The 8,744-nt window shown below is 35.3% G+C and overlaps 1 pseudogene; it reads right to left on the bottom strand.

Annotated features, from left to right (window-relative positions):
* Nucleotides 1–5,427, bottom strand: part of LOC148948672 (uncharacterized) — a 9,936-nt pseudogene extending 4,509 nt beyond the window's left edge.
* Between the last annotated feature and the right edge of the window lie 3,317 nt (nt 5,428–8,744).

Genomic DNA, 8,744 nt, shown 5'->3' with positions numbered 1-8,744 from the left:
CAAACACTACTTAAATAGTCCAACTCTTTCATTTCAACGAAATAAATTATAAATGAGCTTTGAATAATCATGAAAATTTAACTGTGACAAGGTAAACCATAAGCATAAACTACTGAAATATTCCAACTCTTGCATTTCAATGAAAGAAATTCAAAATGAACTTTGAAAAATCAAGAAAATGTAACTGTGACAAGGTAAACCACGACCAAACAAGACTGAAATATTCCAACTATTGCATTTCAGCGAAAGAAATTCAAAATGAACTTTTAATAATCAAGAAAATTTAACTGTGGCAAGGTAAACCCCAACCAAACACTACTTAAATGTTCCACCTCTTGCATTTCAATTAAAGAAATTCAAATGAACTTTGAAAAATCAAGAAAATTTAACTGTGACAAGGTAAACCACAATCAAACACTACTGAAATATTGCAATTCTTGCTTTTCAACGAAAGAAATTCAAAATAAACTTTGAAAAATAAATAAAATGTAATTGTGACAAGGTAAAATAAAACCAAACACTATTGAAATATTCCAACTCTTGCACTTCAACGAAAAAAATTCAAAATGAACTTTGAAAAATCAAGAAAATGTAACTGTGACAAGGTAAACCACACCCCAACGCTACTGAAATATTCCAACTCTTGCACTTCAAAGAAAGAAATTCAAAAGAACTTTGAAAAATCAGGAAAATGTAACTGTGACAAGGTAAACCACAAACAAACACTACTGAAATATACCAACTCTTGCATTTCAACGAAAGAAATTCAAAATGAACTTTGAAAAATCAAGAAAATGTAACTGTGACAAGGTAAACCACAACCAAACCCTACTGAAATATTCCAACTCTTGCATTTCAACGAAATAAATTCAATTGAACTTTGAAAAATCAAGAAAATTTAACTGTGACAAGGTAAAACATAAGAAAACACTACTGAAATATTCCAACTCTTGCTTTTCAACGAAAGAAATTCAAAATGAGCTTTGAAAAATCATGAAAATGTAACTGTGACAAGGTAAACCACAACCAAACACTACTGAAATAGTCCAACTCTTGCATTTCAAAGAAAGAAATTCAAAATGAACTTTTAAAAATCAAGAAAATTTAACTGTGACAATTTAAACCACGACCAAACACAACTGAAATATTCCAACTATTTCATTTCAATGAAAGAAATTCAAAATGAACTTTGAAAAATCAAGAAAATTTAACTGTGACAAGGTAAACCACAACCACACACTACTGAAATATTCAAACTCTTGCATTTCCATGAAAGAAATTCAAATGAACTTTGAAAAATCAAGAAAATGTAACTGTGACAAGGTAAACCACAGCCAAACACTACTGAAATATTCCAACTCTTGCTTTTCAACGAAAGAAATTCAAAATGAACTTTGAAAAAATCAAGAAAATGTAACTGTGACAAGGTAAACCACAACCAAACACTACTGAAATATTCCAACTCTTGCATTTCAACAAAAGAAATTCAAAATGAACTTTTAAAAATCAAGAAAATGTAATTGTGAAAAGTTAAACCACAACCGAACTCTACTGAAATATTCCAACTCTTGCATTTCAACAAAAGAAATTCAAAATGAACTATGAAAAATCAAGAATATGTAATTGTGACAAGGTAAACCACGACCAAACACTACTGAAATATTCCAACTCTTGCATTTCAACGAAAGAAATTCAAAATGAACTTTGAAAAATCAAGAAAATGTACCTGTGACAAGGTAAACCACAACCAAACACTGCTGAAATATTCCAACTCTTGCATTTCAATGAAAGAAATTAAAAATGAACTTTGAAAAATCAATAAAATGTAACTTTTACAAGGTAATCCACAACCAAACACTACTGAAATAATCCAACTCTTGAATTTCAACGAAAGAAATTCAAAATGAACTATGAAAAATCAAGAAAATGTAACTGTGACAAGGTAAACCACAACCAAACACTACTGAAATATTCCAACTCTTACATTTCAACGAAAGAAATTCAAATCAACTTTGAAAAATCAAGAAAATGTACCTGTGACAAGGTAAACCACAACCAAACACTACTGAAATATTCCAACTCTTGCACTTCAACGACAGAAATTCACAATGAACTTTGAAAAATCAGGAAAATGTAACTGTGACAAGGTAAACCATAACCAAACACCACTGAAATATTCCAACTCTTGCATTTCAACGAAAGAAATTCAAAATGAACATTGAAAAATCAGGAAAATGTAACTGTGACAAGGTAAACCATAACCAAACACTACTGAAATATTCCAACTCTTGCATTTCAATGAAATAAATTCGAAATGATCTTTGAAAAATCAAGAAAATGTAACTGTGACAAGGTAAACCAGAACCAAACACTACTGAAATATTCCAACTCTTGCATTTCAATGAAAGAAATTCTAAATCATCTTTTAAAAATCAGGAAAATGTAACTGTGACTATTTAAAACAAAAAAACACATTCTTACAGAGTAAATATCGATAATTAAAGCTATATATATTATATATGATAATTTAAAAAAAATTAATTAGTAAATGTGAAAATTTAATACATAACAAAACACTACTGAAATTTTACAACTCTTGCATTTCAACGAAAGAAATTCAAAATGAGCTTTGAAAAATCTTGAAAATGTAACTGTGACAAGGTAAACCATAAGCAAACACTACTGAAATAGTCCAATTCTTGCATTTCAACGAAAGAAATTCAAAATGAACTTTGAAAAATCAAGAAAATGTAAGTGTGACAAGGTAAACCACGATCAAACACTACTGAAATATTCCAACTCTTGCATTTCAACTAAATAAATTCAAAATTAACTTTGAAAAATCAAGAAAATGTAACTGTTAAAATTTAAAACACAACACACCACAAATTAAATAGTAAAAAACTTTATTTTAAATGAATGAAATACAAAATGTGATTTGAAAAATCAAGAAAATGTAACTGCGATAAGTTAAACCACGACCGAACAATACTGAAATAGTCCAACTCGTGCATTTCAACAAAAGAAATTCAAAATGAGCTTTGAAAAATCAAGAAAATGTAACTTTGACAAGGTAAACCACAACCTAACTCTACTGAAATATTGCAACTCTTGCATTTCAACAAAACAAATTCAAATGAACTTTGTAAAATCAAGAAAATGTAACTGTGACAAGGTAAACCACAACCAAACACTACTGAAATATTCCAACTATTGCATTTCAACGGAAGAAATTCAAAATGAACTTTGAAAAATCAAGAAAATTTAACTGTGACAAGGTAAACCACAACCAAACACTACTGAAATAGTCCAACTCTTGCATTTCAACAAAGGAAATTCAAAATGAGCTTTGAAAAATCAGGAAAATGTAACTGTGACAAGGTAAACCACAACCAAACACTACTGAAATAGTCCAACTCTTGCATTTCAACAAAGGAAATTCAAAATGAGCGTTGAAAAATCAAGAAAATGTAACTTTGACAAGGTAAACCACAACCGAACGCTAGTGAAATAGTCCAACTCTTGCATTTCAACGAAAGAAATTCAAAATGAACTTTGAAAAATCAAGAAAATGTAACTGTGACAAGGTAAACCACGACCAAACACTACTGAAATTTTCCAACTCTTGCATTTCAACTAAAGAAATTCACAATGAACTTTGAAAAATCTAGAAAATGTAACTGTGACAAGGTAAACCACAACCAAACACTACTGAAATATTCCAACTCTTGCATTTCAATGAAAGAAATTCAGACTGAACTTTGAAAAATCAAGAAAATGTAACTGTGACAAGGTAACCCACAACCGAACTCTACTGAAATATTCCAACTCTTGCATTTCAACGAAATAAATTCAGAATGAACTTTGAAAAATCAAGAAACTGTAACTGTGACACGGTTAACCACACCCAAACACTACTGGGATGGGCTTTGGGGTCCGGTGATGGCTTTGGGGGATGGGGGGGGGCCTTGGGGGCGCGGGGGGACCGGTGGATGGCCTTTGGGGCACCGGTGGCCCTTTGGGAGCCCGGGGGACCTTTGAGGACCATGGGTGGGCTTTGGGGGCTGTTGGGGGCCGGTGGTGGGCGTTTGGGACCCGGTTGGGCGTTTGGGTGCGCGAGGGGCCTTGGGGGCCGGGAGTTGGACGTTGGGGGAACTGGGTGGGCCTTGGGGGGGCCGGGGGGCCAGTTGGGGGCCTGGGGGACATTTGGGGCCTGGGGATGGCCTTTGGGGGTCTGGGTGGGCCTTTGGGGGCGCCGGTGGCCCTTTGGGAGCTTGGGGGGCTTTGAGGACCGGGGGCTTCCTTCGGGGTTGGGGTAGGAGGATCGGAACCCTTTGGGGTTGGGTTAGAGGACCTCACAACACTGTTCAAATGAAACTTGTGTATTATAACGACCACACTCAAAACCTCCTCCAAAATCTCTTCAAAAATCTTCTTTTAAAATGTCTCTATCTGTTTCGCCGAAATAGTTCCATAACCTGTCTAAAACGGTTTCGCCCAAATAATCACTAAACGTAAATTCAGCGTGTTCCTTTGTTATTGGCATCTCTGTGCTAACGCATTTCAAATTAATAGGAAACCTTCTCGCGCGCTAAAACAATTCATCGCTAAGATCTTTCTTGCCTAATTGTTTCCATGGCCTTTGGTTATTAATATCCTTTGGAGTTCGACCAAAAGAGTTGTTCCCGAGGCAAAGACATTAATGATATGGATCTATTCCTGGAGAAATGTTTCTAGGCGGAAATTTTTAAAGTCTGACAGATGATGTCATTGATTGATTGATCTGTCAAGAAGGGGACATTAAGTTGTTGTTTCTAAGGGGAATTATTGATTCACGATAGGTGAATTGAGGTTGACTGCACAGGTGTTCCAAGGTCGATGTTGTTGTAAGTGCACGCTCTCAGCAAATGTCAAGGTCGATGTTGTTGTTGTTGACACACTTCGATTACGCAATCAAGTTCTCGGAAATCCACTTTCCCTTCGATTACGCAATCAAGTTCTCGGAGATTCACTTCCCCCTCGAGTCCCAGATCAATAACATTGTTCCCGTTAGAACTCAATGCACATGCGCAACCGTCGCCCCGGAGCTATTACACATAGAAACATCAAATAAATCAACCTTGGAAAAAGAGGTCATTGACCCCATTACGCAATCTTTCTCCCTAGGGAGGCTATGCCCTTATTTGGGATGCAAAAAAAGTTATAGGTGGCAGCAGGGGTGAGGGATGGGGGCTTTAGGGTCCCCTCTACTGTTTTCATCGAAAAATTTTGTCCCTGCGCAGATGGGGATATAGTTGGGTTACGCTGCACTAATACTGAATCGAATCTCGCAATTAGCCCTATTCAAACCATGGGGCATATTGTGGATACTTGTACGTATGCTGAACCATTGCTTAACGTGTTCCTCAAGGAATTTATTTCTGCCATTTCGATTAAGGGAGTTCCCGAAGACCTATGCAAAAAGTTTCTTAAACAGCTAATTCCCAAATGCAATAAAACTGCACATTGTGACAAGTCTTGAACATTTAAAGTTTACTTTCTGATGCGAATTGATCTTGAAATCTTTTCCGGAAAAAGTCGGATATAAGCCCCCCCCCCTTAGTATGTTACGACATGCCCAAGAGTATTTAACTAATACGACATACACAAGCAGTTAGTGCCCCCTTGAAATTTCTCGAAAAATCTTAAAATCTCTAACCTGAGATTCTTGCTTTACCTTGTTTTCATGGAATTTGAACTTTTTTTTTTGTTAGTAAACTTCTGATGTTAGAAAGCCTCCATTCTGAGTTTAGCGCGGTCTTTTTCTAGGGATATTTTGTTACTAAACATGGTGCAGAAATGCTCAATCTTGACCAAATCGCATCTTGTTTCACCCCACTTAGAACACTGAACAACAAAGGACAACCTACTGGAAGACTTGCTACTTTTGTCATATCAAATCTTCATTCTAGTCTCTTACTCTAGTTTATGAAGGAACTGATCTCTACTTAGCCGTGAGAATAAAATCTTGTGTTTGCACTAGGGTTTATTTTCCTTCAGACTTCTAATTTAACGGCCGTTGTGTTCCAGGAGTCGTTCTTAAAGAATTGGGATAAAAAAATCAAACTTAAGCGTAAAAGGTAAGGTATTAAGGATAGGGTAACCCTCTCATCTACAGAATAATTTCGTTCGTTTCAAATTTTAATGTTGCTCCTTATTTTCAGCTGAAAAACTTTTTTTTTATTTAATTTCTGATTGTTATTCAAATAATGCCGAGAAATCCAGCTCCCCATCGTGAAAAATTCTCTCCTCACACTGAAAATTCCTCAAAGTAAAGTTCCTCCGACGTAAAATACCCCGCCCCGGATAATTTTCCCTGGACAGTTTCATCCTCACTGAAAATCCCAGAGGAAAATCTCTTGTGGACGATTCCTCCTGAAAAATTCTCCTTGGTATACTTTCGTTTGAAAAAGACTTTAATCTCTGATCGTTTTCTAATCATGTTGGAAATCCACCCTCCGTGGAAAATTCTTCCATGAAATCCCCCCACTCCCAGTGGAAAGTTGCTCCTGCGAAAAGTTCCCCCATTAAGATTTATCCCGTAGAAAATCCCCCCCCCCCACATGGATAAATCCTCCCAACAATTCTAACCCTGCAGAAAATTTTCCCCCGGAACGTCTACACATGTTAAATTTACTCGTCAAAGATAAAGTAAGACAAATAAAAAGAATCTCGAATAGGAATTCTGGCAAATTCCGCCAGTGTAAAATTTTTCCTGGAAAGCTCACTGCCGGAAACTCTCCTCCTCACCGAAAATTCTCACAGTGGAAAATCCCCCGTACCCCCTCAAAAAAAAAGATTATCTCCAAAGGCATAGTTATTAAACCTTTCAACTATGCTGAACAAAATAGCTATATCAAAATTTTGTTCGGACGACTTTGGGGGATGTGTGGAAAGAGGGCTAGCTGTCTCCCAATCTTTTTGTTCACTTAAAAAGGGCACTAGCGCTTTTGATTTCAGATCAAATGAGCCCTTTCCCGATCTTCTAAGATCACTGGTTCAATATGGTCACCCTTAAAAAAATAAAATAAACACGTATCCGTGATCTTTCTTCTGGCAAAAAAAAAACAATGCGAAATTCCACATGTTTATATATAAGAGCTTCAAACCTCTACATTATAGTTCTGTGATATGCTGAATCTGATGGCGCGAATTTCGCTAAGATCGCTTGACGCTTTGGAGGTGTTTCCCCCATTTTTCAAAATTGGGTGAATTTTCTCAGGCTTGCAACTTTTGATAGGTAACATTAAACTTATTGAACTTTATATATTTTGAATCAACATTGAAGGTCGATTGTTTTGATGTATCTATTATTATCAAAATTCTGTTTTTAGAGTTTTGGTTACTATTGAGCCTCGTTGTTCCTTACTTACCCTTCGTTACCTGAACTATTTGATAAGATTTGGTGTTTGTGGTTATCTTGCATTATAGCTGGGAACTTTATTCGTAATTTGTCAGAATCACATACCCGGGCGTTTACCCGTCCACAAAAGATTGCTGACCGTGTTATTTTGATTTTATTATGAAATGGCTTCATTTTGATTTTGAACCAACCTTTTACGAAAAATAATTCTAAAAAATATGGAAACCACAAAATTAGCATAGTATTGTACGTAAACTGAAGGATGGGACGCAGCCAAACTAGAGGCAACTCTAAAGACAAGAAGAAGTTTTCTGCATGTAATGAAGTAAGAATTTTTCTGCTATAGTGTTTATTTGAGACGAAGGGATAAAATAAAGTAGGCTAAAATGTATGTGGAGCAGAAACTAGACAGGAAAAATATGTAATTTGATTCCCATTAATTTTCTTTGCAAATATAATAATTAATGCCATTATAATTCATCCAAATCTCCTTAATGGGAACTCCAGGCTAAATAAAATTTTTTGCTGATTTTGTGGTTTGTATTTTGCTTTTCAATTGTCTGTATTTTAGACCCACTGCTGATGACAAACTCCAAAAATCAATAAAATCTCAGAAAATCATCAAAATTTTTTAGTAACATGGACGGGTGGGATTCAGTGAAAACTAGAAATAAATCTAAAAAAAAAACAGTAAGAAAAAATTTTCTGAATGTGCGGAAGTATTTTGTAGCTATTCCTGAAGTCCTTTAATTCAAAATAGAACGCGCCATTTCATAGACAGGAATAATTGCAACTTTGTTCACAGGTAATAAACACAAAAAATAGTGCAAATCCATACGATAAGGAAACTTCTGTGTATAACCTATTTCTTATAAGGTGGAGGGGCTGAGGCGCAATTGCAATGGTAGTCGTTTGATAATGGTAAAATGGTTGTGGCTCTAAGAGCCACGCCTTTCCCTCTAATTTTAATCACTGCTTATTTTCATCAATGAGGGTTCTTATTATCCTAAAAAGTAGTTAAATCACGGTAATGAATCTTGGATGAATCATCCCAACACCAATTGCTGAAAATCTCTGAAAGTTTTATTCATCAATGTCAAGTACTTTATTGCTAAAAAATTAATAAGTGGTTGTCTATCCTCGTCAGATTTTTATATGTTTGTCTAAAATATATTACTATTTTCAACTTTTTAATTTTCCACATCAGATGTACAATTTATTCATTCATTTCCATTATTATACAATATTGTTATTTTTTTAGTCCCTATTGTCCTTATAGAAGAAGATAAAAAAAACCTTGCTTGAAAATTTGAACGTTGTAGACAAATTTCAGTATACCGTG

The sequence above is a fragment of the Artemia sp. Qi Xiang Cuo genome, chromosome 9 (assembly GCF_049724085.1).
Source record: "Artemia sp. Qi Xiang Cuo chromosome 9, ASM4972408v1, whole genome shotgun sequence".
NCBI lineage: Eukaryota > Metazoa > Arthropoda > Branchiopoda > Anostraca > Artemiidae > Artemia > Artemia sp. Qi Xiang Cuo.
Note: the sequence above shows the minus strand (reverse complement) of the source record. Positions and strands in the feature narration are given on the sequence as shown.